A 25,638-nucleotide genomic window follows, 5' to 3' on the forward strand; every position below is an offset into this window, starting at 1 on the left:
GAGGATTCTCAAGCCAATTTTTAAAAAGATAATGCATCTTTCTTGTTTGGAGTGATCAGAAAGGAAATACTGGAAAAGCAAACGATGGCTTAATGAAGTTTTGGGAAAAGATGTCAGTCTGCTTGTAGTAGCAGTGTTATTATGTGGCTTTGATAGTTTCTGTTTTATCTTTGGAAAACAAAATCCACCTAACAGCATGGCCTCTTGTAATGTTCTCTTAGGGCCCCACATACTTCCCATCCCTAGCGCCTCCTTCTGAAAGACAATCTCTTGGTGACAAGGGGCTTCAATTTAACGTCATGAGTAAGTTCTCAAAAATCTGTCACTCACCTAACATCTAGGGTTACCATTAGTGGAAGCTGGTGATAGGAGTTTGGGGAGTCTTTTCTGTTTCCTAAATTCTAAAATGTGCCTATATGTATGATCAGATGCTGTATGTAGGGAACACAATTTCTCTATCACACAGCCAGAATAAGGGTTGAAATGAACTTTAATGTTCATTGGTTTCTGGGTTTTGGTCTCACTGAGAACTAAATTTTTTAAAATGTTGGAATGCTAGAGGGTGGAGAACAGAAAAAGTTGCTAATTTTTAATTTTGCCAATTAAGAACGTTAAACCAAACTGAACAAAAGATCCCCACTCTCTAAATATTCATAGTTCTCTTTTCACTTTTTAAGAAGGGTAATTTAACACAGAAGTACATAATAACATAGTCTTAGAATAGTTTCCCAAGAAAGAATGCTTGAAAAACTTACCCCCTACCCTGCCTACAACACTCTCACACACTTGGGAACCATGGATCTAATCCAACCATGCAGCTAATGTTCTACAAGATTCCATCCCAATTGTCAGAGTTTATTTGTAAAAGCTTTTAAAAACAGAGACCATGCTATTTTTATAAATACTCCTGAAGATTATATTAGATCTTTTAGAGGACATATAACATTGTTCTTCATGATTATGTGACAAGTGCTGCTAGATTCTTTGGCTATAAAGATTCAAGATAGTTCCTGCCTTCAAAGAGTTCACAATCTAGTGACACAATGACATACATAATTATAATGCATGTGGTAAGAAGAAGTATAGAATTCAACACACTTAGAGTGCACTAGGGATTGGGGTGAGGGTGTCTGGATCAGTAGGGCTTTCTGGAAGTAACTCTTTAGCCAGGCTAAGTGTGGGCAGGTGGAGGTAGCACAGACATAAAGAATAGCATGTGCAAATAATCATCAACACTATTTGTGGTGCTTACTATGGGCCAGGCACTTTACATGCACGATCTCAACTGATCCTTAGAACAGTCCCAAGAAGTAAATATTAATGCCCATAAATTACTGAAGCTCAGAGAGCTTAAGTAACTACCCCCAAAGCCACTTAGCTAGTAAGGGGGAAGAGTGGGTTGCAGACAAGCCAGTGTGACTTGCCCAAAGCCGTTGCATTTAGTAGCGATGCTATATTGTTACAGCACAGTGTGTTAAGGTTTTAAGGACAGTATGAAAATTCCTAAGACTGTTAAGCTAAATTCACCTTTCTGTACTGGGCAGGTGGTCATCAGTATGAAAAAGCAGGACTCTGCATTAATTGCCATTAAAAGCATTTCACTCTTTCTACAGAGTGAAAATGAAATCTCAAAATGACATATTTTCCTTGTCTTCAACATCTGATGTAGGTTTTTTTTCCTTTACATTTTTTTTTTATTGTGGCAAAATACACACAACATAAAATGTACCATCTTAGCCATTTTTAAGTGCACAATTTGTGGTATTAAGTACATTCATAACATTGTGCCACCATCAGCATCATTCATTGCTATAATTCTTTTCATCTTGCAAAACTGAAACTCTGTACTTGTTAAATTAAATAGTAACTTCCCATTTCCCTCTCTCCTCAGCCCCTGGCAACCACCTAGTATAATTTTAAAATAAAAAAAAAATCTCTAAAAACAAACAAAAACTAACATAAAGGTGGCATAGTGAGATTATAATGAAAAAATGTTCATTTTTAACTTTTCCCTGTGGATGTCTGGGTAGTTTATTTTGTTATATTTGGATTTAGAGACTGATTCTAATTGTTTTATTTTATATATTTGCTTTCTCTTCTAGATTCAAGTTGGTAGTGTTGGTACTGGTGGTGGGGTGGGTGTGGGTGTGTGTGTGTGTTTGTTTGATCATCTGTCATCTATACATTGGTAAATGGGGTTGAAGAAATGCCCCAGGGAACTGCTCATTCCCTGTGCTGAGGTCCTTTGCCAAGAGAATCACACAAGCCTCAGGTTCTCAAAAAAGCCAATGCTCAAGCCGACTTTCAGAGGAATGTCTCAAGAATGCTGGCCTCCCTGCAGGCTTCCCAGGCTCTAATAAAGTGAGCTTCATTATCACCTTTCTTGAGGGCAGAGTGACCCCTTATATCCTCTTTGTGTCCCTGGAGGCACCTTGCACAATACCTGGCCTATGCTAGATGTTCAGATGCATGCTTATTAAATCAAAATGAATTAAACACAGACTAGGACTATAACTGTTACTGCTTTGGAAAAGCATGGTCACTCTCTCTGACTTATTTTGTGATTATATTATTGTGATAATGACAAAAAGTCTTTAACACAAGAGGATTTGTGTACTTCTTCTTTTTTTTTTTTTAATTTTACTTTAAGTTCTGGGATACATTTGCTGAATGTGCAGGTTTGTTACATAGGTATACATGTGTCATGGTGGTTTGCTGCACCTATCAACCCGTCATCTAGGTTTTAAGCCCCCTATGCATTAGGTATTTGTCCTAATGCTTTCCCTCCCCTTTCCCTCACCCCCTACAGCCCCTGGTGTGTGATGTTCCCCTGCCTGTGTACATGTGTTCTCATTGTTCAGCCCCCACTTAAGAGTGAGAACATGCAATGTTTGGTTTTCTGTTCCTGCATTCATTTGCTGAGGATGATGGTTTCCAGCTTCATCCATGTCCCTGCAAAGGACAAGAACTCATCCTTTTTTATGGCTGCATAGTGTTCCATGGTGTATATGTGCCACATTTTCTTTATCCAGTCTATCATTGATTGGCATTTGGGTTGGTTCCAAGTCTTTGCTATTGTGAATAGTGCTGCAGTAAACATACGTGTGCATATGTCTTTATAGTAGAATGATTTACAATCCTTTGTGTATATATCCAGTAATGGGATTGCTGGGTCATATGGTATTTCTCGTTCTAGATCCTTGAGGAATTGCCACACTGTCTTCCACAATGGTTGGACTAATTTACACTCCCACCAACACTGTAAAAGTGTTTCTATTTCTCCACATCCTCACCAGCATCTGTTGTTTCCAGACTTTTTAATGATTGCCATTCTAACTAGCCTGAGATGGTATCTCATTGTGGTTTAAAAACACCAAGAAGAGAACAAGTGAAATTGCATTTCTCTCTAGCCATATGTAGTCTTAGATGAAGAAGAGTAACAAGGAGAAGGTCAATGGTGATAGAGTTTAAATAGGTAGGTAGAGAAGATGAAAAAATAAAGGGAATCAGTAAGGTTAGAAAAGTTGCTATAAGAGCTTATCCTCTAACTGTTCTTATCCATATCATGATAAATATGTTGAATGGGCAGGGCTAAGAGCTGAGCTCTGAAGCTAGCCCCTAGAGACCTCCTTCCAAGATGAGGATCCATTAATCAGCCTCTTCTGAATATGACTATTTAACTGGTTTACTATGGACCTCCTTAATCTTATCCTCAAGGTTACAAGAGATCTCATAAAATCAGCAGTTGTCATCCAGATTCACCATAGTTGTTGACACCGTTGACCACAATTTTCTTTTAAAAAATGTAATAGACATATTAGGAACCTCTACCCAATAATTAGAGTCCATGTGGTCAATTCCTGTGATTCGTGATAGTTATACTCTATAAAGTCCCCATGAATACCGCCTTGGCAAATATTGAATTATTGGTCCTGGGGAAATATAAGGTTAAGTTCCTGCAAACCTCTGACCATAATATTTTTATCACTCAATTCATATGTCACTTTGTTTTATGTGTATTTCTGTTTAAAGGCACATTATTTAATATATATTATTGATTCATTGACATTGAGCAAGGTCAATGGCACTATACCTTATGCCTGGAGGAAGATTATCTAATATGTATTTTCTGTGTAAGGCACATCTCGTAGCCTTCTTGCAGTTAAGGACACTAGACAGCACTTTATCGTTGTTCTTGGAAGCCATTATAAATAACAAAATCACCAAGAAAAAGCACAATAATGCATGCAAAAATCGTGACACTGACTAGGTTGTGAAAAGGACATTTGTTTATAGTATAAGAGCTAAAACAAGAAGATGGGATGTCACCTTGTTTGACCTCGGCTGAGAACATGAGCATTGAACAACTAGATTTTTTACTGCTCTGTGCATGTCCTCAAATGACCGTGAATGCACCGTGAGTGTTGACTTTGGGATCACAAATTGTAGTAAGTGAATTCACAAATACGGAATCTGTGAATAGTGATCAACTATGTTCTTAAGCACACATGGAGCATTTACAAATATTGACTTCATTCTAGGTAAAAAAACAAAAAACAAACAAACAAAAAAACACCTCAGCTATCAAAGGACCAGTATTACACAGATTACATTGTGTGTCTACAGCCTAATTAAAGTAAAAGCAAACCTTCTGTCCCCTAAAAAAACTCATTAGAACTAAATAATAATAGTACTAGTGTAATTCAAAATGTGTGGGATATAGTTAAAGCAGTAAAGAGAATTTAAAAAAATATATATTTTAACATTTATTGTAGGTTCAGGAGTACATGTGCAGGTTTGTTACATAGGTAAACTCATGATTTGAGAGTTTAATGTACAGATTACTTCATAACCCAGGTACTAAGCATAGTACCCAATATTTTTTTTTACCTGAACCTTTCCCTCCTTCCACCCTACTCCCTCAAGTAGGCCCAGTGTCTGTTGTTTCCCTCTTTCTGTCTATATGTTCTCATTATTTAGCTCCCACTTATAAGTGAGAACATGTGGTTTTTGATTTTCTGTTCCTGCATTAGTTTGCTAGGGATAATAGCCTGTCATTCCATCCATGTTCCTGTAGAGGACACAATCTTATTCTTTATTTACGACTGCATAGTATTCCATGGTGTATATGTACTACATTTTTTTCTATATTTCATTAGTTTTGGGGGGAACAGGTAGTTTTTGATTACATGGACAAGTTATTTTTTTTTTTTCTTTGAGACAGAGTTTCACTTTTGTTGCCCAGGCTGGAGTGCAATGGCACAGTCTTGGCTCATTGCAACCTCTGCCTCCCAGGTTCAAGTGATTCTCCTGCCTCAGCCTCCCAAGTAACTGGGATTACAGGTGCCTGCCACCATGCCCGACTAATTTCTTTCTTTTTTCTTTTTTTTTTTTTTTTTTTTTTGTATTTTTAGTAGAGATGGCGTTTCATCATGTTGACCAGGCTGGTCTTGAACTCTTGACCTCAAGTGATCTGCCTGCCTCAGCCTCCCAAAGTGCTGGGATTACAGGTGTGAGCCACTGCACCCGGCCAGGTAAGTTCTTTAGTGGTAATTTCCGAGATTTTGGTGCACCCATCACCTGAGCAGTGTACACTGTACTCCATGCGTAGTCTTGTATCCCACACCATCCTATCTTCCCCAATGACTCTCCAGAGTCCATTATATCATTCTTATGCCTTTGTGTCCTCATAGCTTAGCTCCCACTTATGAGATCATATGATATTTGGTTTTCCTTTCCTGAGTTACTTCATTTAGAATATTGGTCTCCAACTATATCCAGGTTGCTGCAAATGCCATTATTTCATTCCTTTTTATGGCTGAGTAGTATTCTATGGTGTATATGTATCACATTTTCTTTTTCCATTTATTGGTTGATGGACGTTTAGGCTGGTTCCATATTTTTGCAATTGTGAATTGTGCTGCTATAAACATGCATGTGCAAATGTCTTTTTCATATAATGACTTATTTTCCTCTGGGTAGATACCCAGTAGTGGGATTGCTGGAAAAAATGGTAGCTCTACTTTTAGTTCTTTAAGGAATCTCCATACTGTTTTCCACTGTGGTTGTACTAGTTTATATTCCCACCAGCAGTGTAAAAGTGTTCCCTTTGTACTACATCCATGGCAACATCTATTATTTTCTGATTTTTAAATTATGGCCATTCTTCCAGGAGTAAGATGATATCGCATTGTAGTTTTGATTCATATTCAATTAGTGATGTTGAGGATTTTTTCATACGTTTCTTGGCCATTTGTATATCTTCTTTGAGAATTGTCTATTTATGTCCTTTGCCCACTTTTTGATGGGATTATTTGGTTTTCTCTTGCTGATTTGTTTGAGTTCCTTATAGATTCTGGATATTAGTCCTTTGTTGGATGGATAGTTTGTGAATATTTTCTCCCATTCTTTGGGTTGTCTGTTTACTCTGCTGATTATTTCTTTTGCTGTGCAAAATCTTTTTAGTTTAATTAAATCCTATCTATTTATCTTTGTTTCTGTTGAGTTTGCTTTTGGGTTCTTTGTCATGAACTCTTTGCCTAAGTCAACATCTAGAAGAGTTTTACCAATGTTATCTTCTGTAATTTTTATGGTGTCAGGTCTTAGATTTAAGTCTTTGATCCATCTTAAGTTGATTTTTGTATAAGGTGAGAGATGAGAATCCAATTTCATTCTTCTACATGTGCTTGCTAATTATCCCAGCACCATTTGTTGAATAGGGTGTCCATTCCCCACTTTATGTTTCTATTTGCTTTGTCAAAGATCAGTTGGCTGTGAGTATTTGATTTTATTTCTGGCTTCTCTATTCTGTTCCATTGGTCTACATGCCTATTTTTTTGCTAGTATAATGCCATTTTGGTAACTATAACCTTGTAGTACAGTTTGAAGTTGGATAATGTGATGCTCCAGATTTATTCTTTTTGCTTAGTCATGCTTTGGCTATGTGGACTCTTTTTTGGTTCAAAATGAATTTTAGGATTGTTTTTTCTAGTTCTGTGAAGAATGATAATGGTACTTTAATGGGAATCGCATTGAATCTGTAAATTGCTTTTGGGAGTATAGTCATTTTTACAATATTGATTCTACCCATCCATGAGCATGGGATGTATTTTCATTTGCTTGTGTTGTTGATGATTTCTTTCAGTCATGTTTTGTAGTTTTCCTTGCAGAGATCTTTTACTTCTTTGGTTAGGTGTATTCCTAAGTACTGTATTTTATTTTTTACAGCTGTTATAAAAGAGATTGAATTCTTGATTTGTTTCTCAGTTTGGTCGTTCTTGGTGTATAGCAGTGCTACTGATTTGTGTACATTAATGTTGTATCCTGGAACTTTACTGAATTCATTTATTAGATCTAGGAGCTCTTTGGACGAGCCTTTAGATTTTCTAGGTATATGATTATATCATCAGCGAACAACGACAGTTTGACTTCCTCTTTACCAATTTGAATGTCCCTTATTTCTTTCTCTTGTCTGCTCTCGCTAGGACTTTCAGTACTATGTTGAATAGAAGTGGTAAAAGTGGGTATTCTAGTCTTGTTTCAGTTCTTAGGAAGAATGCTTTCAACTTTTCCTCAGTCAGTATAATGTTTGTTTGTCATAGCTGGCTTTTATTACGTTGAGGTATGTCCCTTCTATGCCAATTTTGCTGAGGGTTTTAATCATAAAGGGATGCTGGATTTTGTCAAATCTGTAATTTCTGCATCTATTGAGATAATCATGTGATTTAAAAAAAAATTTTGTTTATGTGATATATGACATTTATTGACTTGCATGTATTAAGCCATCCCCACATCCCTGGAATAAACCCCACTTTATCATGGCATATGATCTTTTTGACATGCTGTTGGATTCAGTTAGCTAGTATTTTGAAGAGGATTTTTGCATTTATGTTCATGAGGGATATTGTTCTTTAATGTTCTTTTTTTGTTACATCCTTTTCTGGTATTGGAATTAGGGTGATACTGGCTTCAGAGAATGATTTAAGGAGATTCCCTCTTTCTCCATTTTTTGGAATAGTTTCAATAGGACTGATACCAATTCTTCTTTGAATATCTGATAGAATTCAGCTGTGAATCCATCTGGTCCTGGGCTTTTTTTGTTGTTGTTGGCAATTTTGTTATTACCATTTCAATCTTGTTGCTTGTTATTGGTCTTTTCAGAGTTTCTAGTTCTTCCTGATTTAATCTGGGAGAGTTGTATATTTCCAGGAATTCATTCATCTCCTCTAGGTTTTATAGTCTGTGTGTGTAAAGGTGTTCATTGTAACCTTGAATTATCTTTTGTTTTTCTGTGGTCTTGGTCTAATATCTCTAGCTTCATTTCTAACTGAGCTTATTTGAATTTTGTCTTCTTTTCTTGGTTAATCTCACTAATGACCTATCAATTTTGTTTATCTTTTCAAAGAACCAACTTTTTCTTTCATTTATCTTTTATGTATTTTTCATTTCTATTTCATTTAGTTTTGCTCTGATCTTTGTTATTTCTTTTCTTTTGCTGGGTTTGGGTTTGGTTTGCTCTTGTTTCTTTAGTTCCTTGAGGTGTGACCTTAGATTTCCTATTTGCACTCTTTCAGATGTTCTACTGTAGGCATTTAATGCTATGAACTTTGCTCTTAGCACCGCTTTTTCTATATCCCAGAGGCTTTGATAAGTTGTGTTACTATTATTGTTCAGCTCAAAGAATTTTAAAATTTCCATCTTGATTTCATTGTTGATCCAAAGATTACTCAAGAGCAGGTTAATTTCCATGTATTTGTATAGTTTTGAGGGTTCCTTTTGGAGTTAATTTCCAGTTTTATTCCACTGTGGTCTGAAAGGATACTTGATATGATTTCAATTTTCTTTAATTTATTGATACTTGTTTTGTGACCTTTCATATGATCTACCTTGAAGAATGTTCCATATGCTGAAGAAAAGAATGTATATTCTTTTCTTCAGCATATGTATTTCCATATGCTGAAGAAAAGAATGTTGTGTAGAATGTTCTGCAAATATCTGTTAAGTCCATTTGTTGTAGGATATAGTTTAGGACCATTGTTTCTTTGTTAACTTTCTGTCTTGATGACCTGTCTAGTCGTGTCTGTGGAGTATTGAAGTCCTCTACTATTATTGTGTTACCATTTATCTCATTTCTCAGGTATAGTAGTATTTGTTTTATAAATTTGGGAGCTCCAGTGTTAGGTTCATATATATTTAGGATTGTGATATTTTCCTGTGGGAATAATCCTTTTATTATTATATAATATCCATCTTTGTTGTTGTTGTCATTGTTGCTTTAAAGTCTGTTTTGTCTGATGTAAGAATAGCTACTCCTGCTCACTTTTGGTGTTCATTTGCATGGAATATCTTTTTCCTCCCCTTTACCACCTTAAGTTTATGTGAGTCCTTATGTGTTAGGTGAGTCTCTTGAAGAGAGAAGATTCTTGGTTGGTAGATTTTTATCCTTTCTGCCATTCTGTATCTTTTAAGTGGAGCATTTAGTTCATTTACATTCAGTGTTGCTATTGAGATGTGAGGTACTGCTCAACAACAATGTTGTTGCCTTAATACCTTGTTGTTGTTGTTTTCTGTTGTGTTATTATTTTATAGGCCCTGTGAGATTATGCTTAATGGAGGTTCTATTTTGGTGTATTTCAGGGTTTTGTTTCAAGATTTAAAACTCCTTTTAGCATTTCTTGTAGTGCTGACTTGGTAGTGGCAAATTCTCTCAGCATTTGTTGGAAAAAGACTTTATCCCTCCTTCATTTATGAAGCTTAGTTTTGCTGGATACAAAATTCTTGGCTGACAGTTATTTTGTTTCAGGAGGCTAAAGAAGGGACTCAGTCCCTTCTGGCTTGTAAGGTTTCTGCTGAGAAGTCTGCTGTTAATTTGATAGGTTTTCCTTTATTGGTAATCTGATGTTTTTGCTTCACAGCTCCTAAGATTCTGTCCTTTTTCTTGAATATAGATAACCTGATGACTATGTGCTCAGGCAATGATCTTTTTGCAATCAATTTCCCTGATGTTCTTTGAGGTTCTTCTGTAGATCTCTAGCAAGGCTGGTGAAGTTTTTTCTCAATTATTTGCTCAAATAAGTATTACAAACGTTTAGATTTTTTTCCTCAGGAACACCAGTTATTCTTAGATTTGGCCATTTAACGTAGTTCCAAATTTCTTGGAGGATTTGTTCAGTTAATTGTTTTCTTTGTCTTTGTCTGATTGGGTTAATGTAAAAGCCTTGTCTTTTGCTCTGAAGTTTTTTCTTCTACTTTTTCTAGTCTATCATTGAAACTTTGCCCTGCATTTTGTATTTTTTAAATGTGTTTTCCATTTCCATAAGTTGATTGTTTTTTCTGTATGATACCTATTTCTCTAGAGAATTTTTCATTCATATCCTATATTTTAAAACATTTAATTGACTTTTACCTTTCTGTGGTATCTCCTTGATGTACAACATTTTCTTTATTCAATCTACCACTGAAATGGGCTTTTAGGTTGATTCCATGTCTTTGCTATTGTGGATAGTGCTGCAATAAATGTATGTGTGCATGTGTCTTTTTGTTAGTACAATTTATATTCATTTGGGTATATACTCAGTAGTAGGATTGCTGGGTGCAATGGTAGTTCTGGTTTTAGTCCTTTAAGGAATTGCCACACTGCCTTCCACAATGGTTGAACTAATTTATACTCCCACCAACAGTATATAAGTGTTCTCTTTTCTCTGCAACCTCAGCAGCATCTGTAAGTTTTTGACTTTTTAGCAATAGCCATTCTGATTGGTGTGAGATGTTATCTCATTGTGGTTTTGATTTGCATTTCTCTAATAATTAGTAATATTGAGCATTTTTTTCATATGCTTGTTGGCCACATGTATGTCTTCTTTTGAAAAGTATCTGTTCAGGTGTCTTGTCAACTTTTTAATTTTTTTTTTTTTTTTGCTTATATGTTTAAGTTCCTTGTAGATTCTGGATATTAGCCCTTTGCCACATGTATAGTTTGCAAATATTTTCTCCCGTTCTGTAGGTTGCCTGTTTACTCTTGATAGCTAGAGAATTTTTTATAGCTTTAAATGCTTTCATTTCAAAAGAAAAAAATGTAAGGCTGGGCAAGATAGCTCACACCTGTAATCTCAGCACTTTGGGAGGCTGAGGCAGGTGCATCACTTGAGGCCAGGAGTTTGAGACCAGCCTGGGCAACATGGCGAAACCCTGTCTCTACTAAAAATACAAAAAATTAGCCAGGAATTGTGGTGTATGCCTGTAATCCCAGCTATTTGGGTGGGGTAGGCATAAGAATCACTTGAACCTAGGAGGCGGAGATAGCAGTGAGTCAAGATTGTGCCACTACACTTCAGTCTGGGTGACAGAGCGAGACTGTCTCAAAAAAAAAAAAAAAGAAAGAAAGAAAAGAAAAGCTGAAATTTAAGGGTAAAATTTAAGGTAGAAAAGAAACAAAACTGATCTAAGGAGATTAAAAGTAATGAGATAACAGAATAACACCCTAAAAAAGCAAAAAGTAAATATACTATAATTTAAGTTAATATAGCCAAAAATTCATTGACACATCTCAAATGGAACTGATCATGAAAAGAAAGGGAGAACAAAAAAATCTTAGGTATAAAAAGGGGTCATAATACAACATAGTAGAGTTAGTGAGACAATAATAAATTTTACATTTTGCCCACAAACTTTAAAACATATACAAAATGAACATGTTATTCAAAGAGAAATGAAAAATTAAAGTAGCCCTATAACTTGAAAAAAAAATTGCTCAGTAATGAACAATCATCCTGGAATGAAAACACCTTACTAAATGACTTTGTAATTTCTACAAAACTATAAAGAGCAGACCATTTCAGTCCTATACAAAGTCTTCAAGGTGACAGAAAAAAGGGGAAAATATTCCAACTCATTTCGTAATATTAAATAACCTTGATATCAAATTTGGACATAGTAAAATAAAAGTAAATCAAAGTCCAATCCACTTATGAACAGAGATATTAAAGTATTAAACAAAATATTGGTAAATTGAATCTGGAAAAAATATATAATAATGTAATAGATCATGTTGAAAATGTTTTATCTCAGGAATTTGTGGTCACATTTATGTTAGAAAATCTAATAATGAATTTATTGCATTAATAGAAAGTAAAAATAAAAATGACAATATTCTCAATAGATTTAGAAAAATCATTTGATTAAAAGTTCTTTGGTAAATTAGGAACAGAAGAGGCACTCTACTTCAAGCTGCAGCAAATAGTTTATATAATGGTAAAATGTTAGAAACATTCTTTGTTGAATCAGATATAACACAGTGTTCTGAAGTTCCCCAAAATGAAATGAGCAAAAATTGTGCATGAGACTTCTCTAAGAGCTATTGTTATGGTAACTGTGGTTTAAAAACAACAACAGATGAAGTCCTGAATTGGTAAATCAAACCTACCCATTATCTTCTGCAGAAGGTCATTTTTTCCTTCTTCAGTTCCCCAGATTGTATCTAAATATTTTGAGTAAATAAGAGTTGAGGATGTTATTCTAGGACGGTTGGCTTAGGAGTTAAGTGACTCTAACTCTGAGCTGCCAGCAGTAGCTAAGCCTGGGTGGTTACATATTCTATAGGAGTGATGGATCTGGAGCTAATCTCCATGTTCATAAAATTCGTGACATCCAGATGCCAGCGACTGACAGAAATATTTATCCAAAGTGCTTATGAGGGGAAGCTCCTCATCCGGGATCTCCCTAAATCTCTCTAAGGCTGTAGCAGAGTAATGAAGATTTCTCAGGTCTGAAGAGAATTGACTCTGGTTCTATGTCATCCTTAGCTTCCTTGGTCTTGCTAAACAATGAGCAGCTGTAGAACCTGGCCGAGCTCCCTGGGGAGGCTTTTATGGGCCCTGCTTGGGATGATTCCCTTTAAACCACTGGGAATATTGAGCTGTGCCTTTGGGGCTTGAATAGTGATAAATGGCATGTGAGGCGTGGGTAGCCTTCTGGGGAACAACCCATTCTTTCCTTCTTGACTATCCATCTCTTAGGCATCACAGTCTTCTCTAGCTTTTCCTCTTATCTTAAAATAAGTTAGAAATCTAGATTGTCATATGAAAACTTCCAGCTTAAAATGGTGCCAACTAATTAAAACTGCTTTAAGAAACACTGTGTTGGCCAAACAACAGTTGCTTGGTGTGTATGATTTGTGAGCCAACATTTGTAACCCCTGCACTCGGTTAAGATTGACTGGGAAGGACCATATTTGTCCTGTTCACTGTTATATCCCTAGCACTTAGCACAGTGTCTAATTGGAGTAGGAGTTCTGTAATTGATGAATAATAGAAAAATCAGCCCAGAACATTGTCAAAGAGGAAATGAGAGGAGTTTAACTGGTCTTCTCTAAGCTATCACCAGTTTCTTTTCTGGGTGTTCGCAAACCATTCCTTTTACAGTCTAGAATAATGCCAAGTGACATAATCTACTTTTTTTCTCTTTAGAAAATTAGAATGCTATTTACCTTTACCTATTCTAGGCTTCCAAGACTTCTCAACATATTTTTAGAGGCTGCTGGTAGACCTAGAATGATTTTATTTGCAAGATACCTGAGTTCCCTGGTTTTAATCCATATAGAAACTGGAACTCATTGGGAATAGGCAGATTTCTTACAATCTCTATACCTATCTAACCGATTTTATTCTAATCTTTTCAACATGGAGACCATTCTCCTTGAAAAGACAGAAGTAAAACAGAAATTGAGCTGCATTTTCTCTTTGTTATCCATTAACATTACACCATTATTCCTTTTTTTTATTATTATACTTTAAGTTCTAGGGTACATGTGTAAAATGTGCAGGTTTGTTACATATGTATACATGTGCCATGTTGTACATCATCATTTCTAAGTTAGTGACTGAAATTATTATTATTATTAATAACCCATAACCTAATAAATTCCAAAGAATGATCGCATACTTGGCCTGGAATAGTTATTGTAATTTAGTGAAGGAATATCCTGGATAAAACTTCACCCTAAACCAAATAGGACAGATGGTTTTATTCATTTATTCAACAACTATTTATTGATCATCTATTATATGTCCAGAAGTATGCTAGGTGCTATGGACAAAGAATTATGTTTCTGACCCAGAGGAGCTCACAATTTAGGGGATGGGGAGGGGTGGGATGAGGAGTTGGAGAGGTGGGACAATCATCAGACAGTTTAGTACTAGGAAAGAAAGTGGTGATTGTTAGGGGTCAGAATGAGCCATTAAAAATGATTTATTTTTATTCCTTGGTAGGGTTTTGGCTTAATAGATCAAGGAGCACTGTATAGGGAATATATCTGGATTTTAGCAAAACACCATAGTCTCTTATTACCTAACTTATAAAATAAAAATTCAGTAAAATATAATGACAAGCAAAACTTAAAAACATGGACTGAATCATAATACAGTGAGGTCAAACTTATTTTAATACAATTTGTTGAATATCAAAAGGTTGATTAATACTTAGGTACTAACATGAAGGGATGTCTTTCATGGTGCCATGGGGCTTTGTCCTTGACTGTCCTCTTCATAAACCTAGTGAAGAAGTGGATGACATGCTCATCAAATTTACATGACACAAAAACCTGTGAGGGAAAATGAGGGTTATGGATGATATTTAAGATTTAAAGAAGTGCTGACAAGTTGGAATGACCTGCTTAAAGCAGATGAAATGTAATACAGAAAAAGACACATTTAAAAATTTTGATTGCATATTACAGGATAGAGAAGAGGTGAATAAGTAATAATTCACATGACAAAATCCAGAAATTTTTCTTGACAATGAGCTCGATTTTAGCCAATGGTTTGATAAGCCTAGCAGAAAGTTAATGCATTCTTATGCTATGCTAGTTAAAGTATAATATGAAAATATGCTTCTATATATGGCTAATTTAGCAAATACCAAACTGTATTAAAATTATTTGTTTAGCATGTCTTGCACTAGATTGTGAAATTCTTAAATATAGAGACTGTGAGTTGTTTATTTTCATATTCCTAAGATTTAGCTCACTTCTTGAAATGTTCAAGGAATAATTGCCAAATGACTAACAAATAATAATTATGTATAGAGGCTGCTCTAAGCACTTTAATGTATTTAGCTTAACTACACCTATTGAGGAAAGTAATAGTATTATTTCCATTTTACAGGTGAGAACACCAAGGCCTCCATATGTGGCTTATGAATTAGAGGGTGCAGGAAGGAAAAATACACAAAAACTTTTGGAATATCAATATGGAAAATAGTTTTAGATTTCTTCCTTCAAAGTTTTCAAAAGACACAAGTAACTTGTCCAATATCACATACCTACAAGTGACAGAACTGAGAGCTGAACCCCCTGAAGTCAAACTTTTAAGCTTATGTTCTTACACACTTCGCATTACTACAGTGTTTACATAATGATATGCTGTTGGACTGAATGCCTCAGACCATAGTAAGGTTCAAGGGTTAATGGAGATACTTTTCTTTCCTTTCTTTCCTTTCTCTTTTCTTCCCTCTCTCCCTCCTTTTCCTTCCTTCTCTACCCTTTTATAAAAAAAGGATTCAAATCAGCTTATAAAAATAAATACAACCTTTTTTTTAGACAGAGAAATTCTGGCTAAGGGAAAATAGGGGTAGGTAAATAAGATGGAGCCATAGTAAGGTTAGTACACAAAACACATACAGTGAGGTCCTATCTCCGTAACATTCTTTGTGACTTCTCAACTCCATGTTTATATAGCTCCCTTCCCTCACCTTCTATTGCATTTCTTGTCTACATGATGCATTTGTCACTCTGTCATACATTTCTAATACTTTTGTGGGTGTAGCTTTCATTTCCTCAATAAAGTTATATGCTTCTTGAGGCAGGAACCTTGTCATATCATCTTTCATATGCTTTTGGACCTTAATATAATGCTAGATTTACAGTAGACTCTCTCTAAACATCTGTTGAATTGAAAGGACTTTTAATTATTGAGAGGTAATCAACATCTGTTTTTGGACTTTTCTCAAATCCTTGTTTCTTTTCTTTCTTTTTCTGTTTTCCTGGAACTCCAGGCAGAATTAGCAATACTGAGTGTTCCTGCAAAAACAAAAACAAAAACAAAACAAAAAATAACTGTATATTTTAACTATAAAACTTTGAACTACTAGTTATATTTCTGTTTCCTTCTATAGATTGTGAATTATTTGACAACATAACTTATTTATGCTCATACTTCACTCTGAGGTCAATTACTAGTATATATTAGGTTTCAATATGTTTGGGAAGAAGGGGAAGAAAAAAGGAGAGAGAGAGGATTATTTTTTTCCCTTTTGGCCACTCTATTGCTGATTATCAGCAATGCCAGAGAGACGGTAGAAGAAAACATTCAGGCAACAAAATTATGAAAGAGGCTTCTTGAAAGAGTCTTAATGAGGGGGAATTAGTTAAAATTATTTGCTATAATGAGATTTTAGAGTTTGTATGTTTTACTTTTGTATACCCCTTTTTATAAATAGCATAGTAATTAAGAGTATGGAGCTCTACCAACTGGGTTCAAATGCTGGCTATACTACTGCATAGCTATATGACTTTGGTCAAGGCATTTATTTCTCTGTGCCCCAGCCTCATCATCTATAAAACGGAGTTAACAAAAATATCTATACTTCATAGGGCTAATAGTGTGAATTAACTAAAGATATATAATTCAGGAATAATTTGGAATGGTGCCTACTACATAAAAAGTGCTATAGAAGTGTTTGCTATTATCATGACCCCTGTTTCTGAGAGATTGAATTTCTCATCTTGGACTGCAAAGTCTGGAATACCAGCTACTACTAAAGGATCAACTGCTCTTTTTGAAGAACTGGAAACACTCCAAGATTTACTTTCAGCCAGGCACTCTGTACTTCCTGGAGCGATGCTGGCCGCAAAAGCAATGCTCATAGAAGATAATGAAGTACCACATGATTGCGAAGTCAAGAATGCCTAACCCCTAGAAACACCCAAAGAAACTTGGTTTAGATTTGCCCTATGCTTGAAAGCCTAATTGGTATGAGGCAGGCAAGCATCCAGCTAAGGAGTGGCTCAGGCTGTGGAGAGGAAACCCTGTGGATGCGAGGATGGCCCCACAGAGCACCCTGACTCAGCTGTGACATTCCTGACAGCTGGACAGAGGAACTGGCTCCAGGACCTGAATCCAAGTTTACAAATTCCTTACGTTAAAAGTGATGGAACAGAGGCAACTGATGCCATGCAGATTTTTATTCTTGTAACAACTTAACTTGGTGTAGTCTATTGAAGTTTACAGAAGCTCTTTCCAATACATTATCTCATTGATTTACTTGTGAAAGATAAAAGACAGATATCTTTATTAAAAATTCATAATGTAAGCATAAATATCAAAATGATCGTACATGTTTACATATTACCCTCAAAATCATTATCAGTCTGTCTCCTCTTATTCAAGGGGATACTGTTTTTCTTAGAGATATGGATATATTACTTCTTGGGCCTAGAAATAGGGAAACAGATTAAGGAAAATGGAATTATTGAAGAGCTTCTCAGTTAGGTGAGAAGAACAGTATTGGTTCCAGAAACAGAGCTCAAATGTTTAGATTTGGCTATATAGCCTCAGCCTGTGCAGAAAGTGATGGCAGACACATGCCTCCAACTGATGGTTTGCGGCTTCAATCTCACCCCAAGCTCTGATTGGAATCTACTCCAGATCCCATCTTGCCCAAGCTGCCCAACACTGTCTACTGCCCATTCCAGATACTCACAATAAGAAGTGGTAATTGAGGAGCAAATAGCCAGCAAATTCAATTCAAATCAATCCAATTCAGCTTTATTGAATTAAATTCAGTTAAACATTCCAGTATTGACCTCCTTATAAGTTATATGAATGTACTAATTTATAGAAATAAACTAGGTTTGGTATTGAGCATACAAAAATACTAATATATTATTCCTGCCTTTAAAGAGCTCATAATTCAATGAATTAGACTTACATAAAACTAATGAAAGCCAGGTTGTAGGGTATCTTATAAGAGACACAAATAAAATGGGCAATGATAACACAGAAGAAGGAACAGTTTTTGCTGATGGGGCAAGTTAAGTGCCCTGATATATAACATTTCATATAATCCCATAAAGTCATCAAGGTAAAAACTGATTATCCCCATTTCAGATATGGGGCAACTGAACCTGAGACAAGTTGCCCGAAGTTATGCAGGAAGCAAGGGAACTTAAACTTGAACTCAGGTCTTCTGAAGTTGAAGCTTGTGAGTTGCTCACCGAAATTTCGCTGATGATCCCAGTTCCTGATTATGGATTTGTAAACTTCCACTATAGGGTTCCTAAGACTATACATACCATGGAAAGGCAAATGACTTATGCTTAGATGGCCATGGGACTACCTTGATGCTACTTATGGGGGAAACTGAATTAACTAAAGATATGTAATTTAGGAATAATTTGGAATGGTGACCGGTACATAAAAGTGCTGTAGAAGTGGTTGCTATTATCATGACCCCTATTTTTGAAAGATTGAATTTCTCAATCTTCATTTCTCAGTGAAGCAATGTAGCTAGATGACAAGTAAGGCCATGCTAGGGAAATGCGAGTCTCTGCTTGGAGTCCACTCAATAAAGAAGAGATGCAAATTCCCAGAAATCAGCCCCAGTAATGAGCTCTGCTCCCTGATCTCATGTAGTGCTTCTGTATCTGCAACAAATACTGACGGTGCACACCTGTACCACTGCCACCACAGCAACAAACCTGTGGGGTGTGTGTGTATGTGTGTGTGCACGTGTGTTTTCAGGGAGAACAAGTGAATGCTATGGACTTGTTGTAGGACTGTTTTTCTGTAGACTGTTCATGGCACTCACCTTAGGAAGTTAATACTTCTAAGTGATGCCTAGGCAAACTGCCAGTTGTTTTTGCTTATCATTAATATGTGCTTCTGATTTGGTTACCATGGTTACAGGAAACTTCAGCGTTGGCTTTCATTCAAATCAGCCATCCTGTCTTTTATCCGTGGTGAATGCTGCACTCTGACCCGGCATTCCAGTCTGGTCCCATCCAAGCAAGGAGCCACATCCCTATGTGTTGTTACAGTTTTCAAGGGTAGTAAATTGTGTAAGGGAGCCCTATATATTTTTGAAAATTATGGCGTACTTTTATAATTAGGTGAAATGCTACCTCCTAAAAGTAAAACAGGATATTTATTCCTAATGGGAGCCTCGAACCCATTTCTGGGAGGGGCCATTGACCTCTGGTGGTGAGGACTTTACCCCCAAGGGGAAGATTAATTTTCTTTGCATTTTTCCTCCAAAGCAATCAGAATTCATCAGAATCACTCTCCTTCATCACTACATAGTGGGGGATCCTAAATATTATCATTGGTCTCAACTTTGTTTATTATTACCAAAGGCAGAATCACCACCAGCCCATGAAATTACTTCCCATTTTAGCAGGATGACCTTTTAGAACTGCCAGCCTTCAAAAAAGTGCCTAGGGAATCCTTGGCTCGTTCTTCTGATTTGATGCCTAGCTGCCTCTGCCTGTGATACATGAGGCATTCAAAGAAGGCACCAGCTAAGACACTGCAAGCTTGAAAACAGGCATGTGCTTCATGGGTCTATGATCAGCTCCCCACGGGCTTTCCTTCACCATGGCTTCTCCTCTTCAGCACGTGCTACGTATGGAGGTTGTTGGTAGGGCCTTCAAGTGTACCTCTCCAACTCAAAGCTGCCCTTGCTGTACATTTTTCGGTTTCATCTGCATACAAGTATTGGGCAGGGTAGGTGAGGGATCCACTTACACTGATTGGTCTTGGGCCCCACCATCAGGTTTTGATCACAATAAGAAAATGCTCTTTCTCATTAGATATCTTATTTTGGTACATCACTCTTTGCAGTGACTTCATTTTGTGCTATCTGGAGGGGACCACGGAGAATTATTTTACTTTGTGTGTTTAAAATAGGAACCCCTTACTCGGCTCCCCTAAAACTCAGGCAGCAGGCAGCTCTGGCAGTCCCCCAGAGTAAATAATGACTTGGTATTTCAATATTCATTCTGAGCATTGTCTATTCCCCTGGGCGGTCAGGCACATGGCCCTCTAGAAATCAAATAGCAATAAAATCCAGTTGGAGCTGGTCAAAGTTAAGACATTTCGGGGAATGTGGGCTTGTTTTTTCTACATGCATAAATCTGACCACACCACTATCTGTAGCTTCTTCTCAAGGACAACAAGTGAAGTTGCTATATTCAGGAATGAATCTGACTTGGGCAAAAGGGCTCAAATTAACTAGTACCTTGCTTGACAACCAAATATTTCCCAGAGCCAAAGTCACAGTAAGGATGTCTAATGAGGAAAGAAGAGGTAACAATTCTTATTTGCCTGCGGCCTGATTTCAGCTGGGAAAAGTTTAATTTAGTGCTTGTGTGGGCGGGCATGTGCAAATTTGCAGAATAACTTGCATTAACTGTTTATTTACTTGTCCTTTGGAATTTGGCATGCAGCCTGGCAGCCAGTCACTGGCCAACACAGCAAAAGTGGGGAGTAAGGAAAGTTTATTTTAGGCAACCCTGCTGCCTCTTTCTGCTCCTTCTTTCCACATCTGTGGCATTCCCTCCCCCAGGTGTCCTGAGCTATTATCTTCTCTCTCTCTCTCTCTCTCTCTCTCTCTCTCTCTCTCTCGCTGTCTTGCTCTCCATCTCTCAAATTTGCCCTGGAAAATATGAATAAGTCATTTGTTCTAAGTTATGAGACATCATCCCAAGGGAACAATAACATCTTTTTTATTCAGCAGTATTAGAAAATGAGGTATTCTACAAAAATAAAATTTCTAGATCAATAAAAATGATAATTTTAAGAGCCAATTAAAAAATTAATTGGCTTGGATAGACACATTTAAAAATGCATTATTTGTATTACTGTCTTCCTTCACAGAGTGCTAAAAATAATAATGAACCAATTGTGTAGCATTTGACACATTACAAAGTGCTTTCATATACATTTTCTCATTGATTTTTCACAAATTTAAAAGGAAATATATTAATTTGTTTTCATGCTGCTGATAAAGACATACCTGGGACGGGGTAATTTATAAAGAAAAAAAGAGGTTTAATGGACTTACAGTTCCACGTGGCTGGGGAGGCCTCACAATCAAGGCAGAAAGCAGAAGGTATGCCTTACATGGTGGCAAGACAAGAGAGAATGAGAACCAAATGAAAGGGGAAAGCCCCTTATAAAATCATCAGATCTCGTGAGACTAATCCACTATCACAAGAACAGTATGGGAGGAACAACCCCCATGATTCAGTTATCTCCTACAACATGTGGGAATTATGGGAGCTACAATTCAAGATGAGATTTGGGTGAGGACACAGCCAAACTGTATCAGAAAGATTCTGGGTTCATGTTTGCGGTGTGGGAATTATTGTTTCAAGTATGAGTTGCTTTGCTGTAATTCATGCTGCACTGTAATACAATGATGTCATATGTGTCTATTCAGGATGTACAATATTTGCCCCTTTCTCAGGTCCCAATTTGCTTATTATGCTTTCCAGTCCTTGTGGCCGCTACCTCTGTAGAATCAACTCCTATTTCTTATTGCAGGACATCCTACATCCAGCAGCTTAGACCATCTAATTTGGTTTCATATATATATGCCTCCTTCAATTAACTGCTTCTAACTTCATGTGGGCTGGGAAATCAGATGAATTAGTTTATTATAATAGTGTCTTAAAATAAGACCAAAGAAGCTATCCATTTATTTCAGCTTGGCCCTCACACTGACTTTATTTCCAAAATACAAAGGATTAATATTTTCCTGTCTGACCACATTTTCTCAGACCATGACCCTGTTCTGGCTTTTATATACTTCCCTATCCAGGCCGGACCTCGTTTCTCAAATTTCTTTACTTCTGAGAAAACTCAACTATTAGCTTTCTCTGATTCTGTTCCCAGGCTGCTGAATGTTCCTAGGGAAGTTCAGAAAACCATGTTGAATAGTACATTATAACCTAAAGCTTTGTGAAAGTAATGCATTATTTATAGAAAATATAGAAGATGAATTTTGAAATGGTCCCTTTCCCAATAAAGGAAATAAATCACCGAGTCACCTATAATTCCCATACTCCAACCCAAGCTCTGTTGGGAGGTTTGGTCTATTTCCCTTCGGTTCTTTTTCTATATGCATACATGCACATGCATGTGTGTGTCTGTATGTGTGTGCATTTAGATAATACTTTTAATTTTTTCTTCTTTTTTACTTGTTTATGTCATTGGCATGTTCCCTTGTCATTGCATGGTTTTTATACCTATTATATTTAATGATAACATAATAATTTGTCCAGTAGTTGTATCACACATATTTTTATGAGAATTATGTCTCTATTATCATATATGTAGCTTCTTTATTTTTTATGGTTTGTGATATTATAAATAACTCTGCAGAAAACATTTATATTTAGGACATTTTCTCTAATTAGGATTGTTTCCTAAACTCCTTAAAGTTGAAATTACTGGATCAAATGGCAAGAACATTTTAAAATCTTAAGTATTTTCTTCTTCACTTACATTTTTATCTTTTCCTATTAAATATGCTCACTAATTGGACGTTATCTTGTGTCTATTTCGTGTCAAGCACTAGGGATGACAAGAGGAATAACACATGGTCCCCATCCAAAAGAGATCCTCACTTTGCTGTTATCCTGTGATCAGTGCAACAATGAGATAGCATTTACTTGGCATAGTAGTGACACAGAACAGAGAATATCTAGCTCTTGACAGAGGAGACCAGATGTGTGCATTAAATTTTGAAGAATAAGCAGGAATTCATCAGGCAAAGGCACAGATCCTGGAGAGTCATCTTGTGTTCCGAAAATTACAAGTACTTCATTATCACTGGAACATAGTGGGGCACAAATAAAATAAGAACATCTGCTACAATTTATTGCAAGTTGTGCACCAAGTATTTACTAAATATTTTATTGACATCATCTGCATCAATCTTTACAACAACCTTGTGAGATAGGTACTATTAGTCTCATTTTAGAAAGGAAGATTACTTAGTGATTCAATGTGGATAAGGAGCAGAACTTGTATTTGAACACAGGTGCACATGACTGTATAGCTTGTGTGCCTAATCATCATGTTACCACTTGGATATAAGTAGAGTTATGGGAGCTGAGGCTGGTAAGTAAGGAAGGACCAGTTCATAGAGGTTCTTCTAATTCATGCTAAGGAGTATGGACTTTTTGTTCCCCTAATGCAGCAAGATTGGTTATTTCCTCTTTTGTTCTCTTGTCAGACCTGTATAGATTTCTATTGCAACACTCATACGTATTGCTAGTGTTATGTCTCTTCCATTGAACTGAGATCCTCAAGCGAAGGGCTTGTCTCTTTTTTACATTCGTCTCCTCTGTAATTAGCTCAGGGCCCAGCAAAGAGCAGGCATGGCATCAATATGAATGAATGAAGAAATTGTGGATGTTTTTTCTTTTCTTTTTTAAAATTATATTTTAAGTTCTGGGATACATGTGCAGAACATGCGGTTTTGTTACATAGATATACATGTGCCATGGTGATTTGCTGCACTCATCAACCCTTCGTCTACATTAGATATTTCTCCTAATGCTAGCCCTTCCCTAGCCCCTCATTCCCCTGCAGGCCCTGGTATATGATGTTCCTCCCTGTGTCCATGTGTTCTCATTGTTCAACTCCCATTTATGAGTGAGAACATGTGGTGTTTGGTTTCCTGTTCTTGTGTTAGTTTGCTGAGAATGATGGTTTCCAGCTTCATCCATGTCCCTGCAAAGGACATGAATTCATCCCTTTTTATGACTGCATAGTATTCCATGGTGTATATGTGCCACATTTTCTTTATCTAGTCTATCATTGATGGGCATGTGGGTTGGTTCCAAGTCTTTGCTATTGTGAATAGTGCCACAATAAACACACGTGTGCATGTATCTTTATAGTAGAATGATGAAATTGTGCATTTTTAAGCCAGAACATTGATGTGCTGGAGCAGACTCTTTCTGGCTTGTAATTGTCAATCATTGTATTTTCAGAAATTGTCTGAGCTTGTTCTTAAACACAGCCATTATTAAAAATTAAATTATATAAGCTTAAAATGAAATATACTATTAAAATCAAAGGTAATACACACTGTCAAGACTCATAACAATTATTTTACATAATGTATGCTCTTGAGGGTATTTCACTTATTGCCTTTGTATAGTAGAAATATTCTACCATAGTGAACATCTCTTTTCACCTCCTTACTCACATTGGTAATTTGAAATTGTTCATAGTGCCAACCATCTCTTCTTTTGAAACTCCTGCTTAGATTTTGTGATATTCATTGTGCTAATTTCCCGGTTTTTCTGACCATTCCTCTTTCCTTTACGAGTTCCTCTCTAAACTGTCTTTCAAAAGTTTTTTCTTTAGTCCTCTTAAATCTTCTTACTTTTCATCAATTTTATCTACTTCCAAGGCATCAACTTCTGTCTCTATACAAATGACTTTTATGTTGATATATCCAACCTCAGTTTCTCTTTTTAGCTGCAAATGCATATCTCATTTCCAACTATCTGCTGGATATCTTGAACTAGGTATTCTAAAATATGTCTCAGACTTCACCTATCATATAACAGAGACCAGCCCCCCATCCCTTGCTGCCATTCTGATTTTCACAGTTATGTTGTTGACAACTCCTTTATTTAACTTAATGATCTGGGCTTGAATTCTTAACATTATTTTTGTTTCCTTCCTATCATTTCCTCTTGACATTTTTCTTAATCTTTATCTGAGAGTCTTTTCCTTCCTACTGAATGTGGTACAGTTGAGATACCTTGACTACATTTTGTCTTCTACTATAGTTACTTATGCATTTGTCTTACACTTCTTAGATTAAGAAGTCTTTTAAAAGGCAAGAACCAATATTTAGAATGTGCTACCTTACATTGCAAGAGGGACTTCATAGATGTGATTAAATTAAAGGCTTTGAGATGGGAAGATTATCCTGGATTATTAGAGTGGGCCCAACATAATCACAAGAGTCCTGATAAGAGGGAATCAGGAGGTATGAGTCAGAGAAGTGAGGACAGAAGACAAACTCCAGCATTACTAAGGGGACAGGGGCCGCAAAATGCAAATGATTCCTGTAAGCTGGAAGAGGTAAAGAAATGAATCCTCCCCTAGAGACTTTGGAAGAAGCACAGCTCTTGAATTTCACAATAGTATATAAAATAGCATATATGAGATAATGTGTATTTTTATATACACCATCTCAATTGAGCTTTATAAAAGTTTGGCAAAACAGGTTATTATTATTACTAGCCCCATTTTATAGAGAAGGAAAATGGAGTTGAGCGATCTAAAGAAATTAGCCAAATCTACTCTTTGTGACTCCAAAACTAATGCTCAGTTTCATCTTCTACTTTCACTTTTTGTTTCACGGTTACTTCTTTTCTCCAAAGCACAGATATCCTTGATAAGACATTAAAGGTTGTTGTCACTGTAATTCACATGGTAATCTGCCTCTACTTAATGTCCAGTGACTCTACCGAGAATAAAGAAGAAATGTGCTGAGAAGCAACTTCAGCAAAGTCTCAGGATACAAAACCAATGTGCAAAAATCACAAGCATTCGT

This window comes from Theropithecus gelada, chromosome 14 (assembly GCF_003255815.1).
Source record: "Theropithecus gelada isolate Dixy chromosome 14, Tgel_1.0, whole genome shotgun sequence".
In the NCBI taxonomy this organism is placed as follows: Eukaryota; Metazoa; Chordata; class Mammalia; order Primates; family Cercopithecidae; genus Theropithecus; species Theropithecus gelada.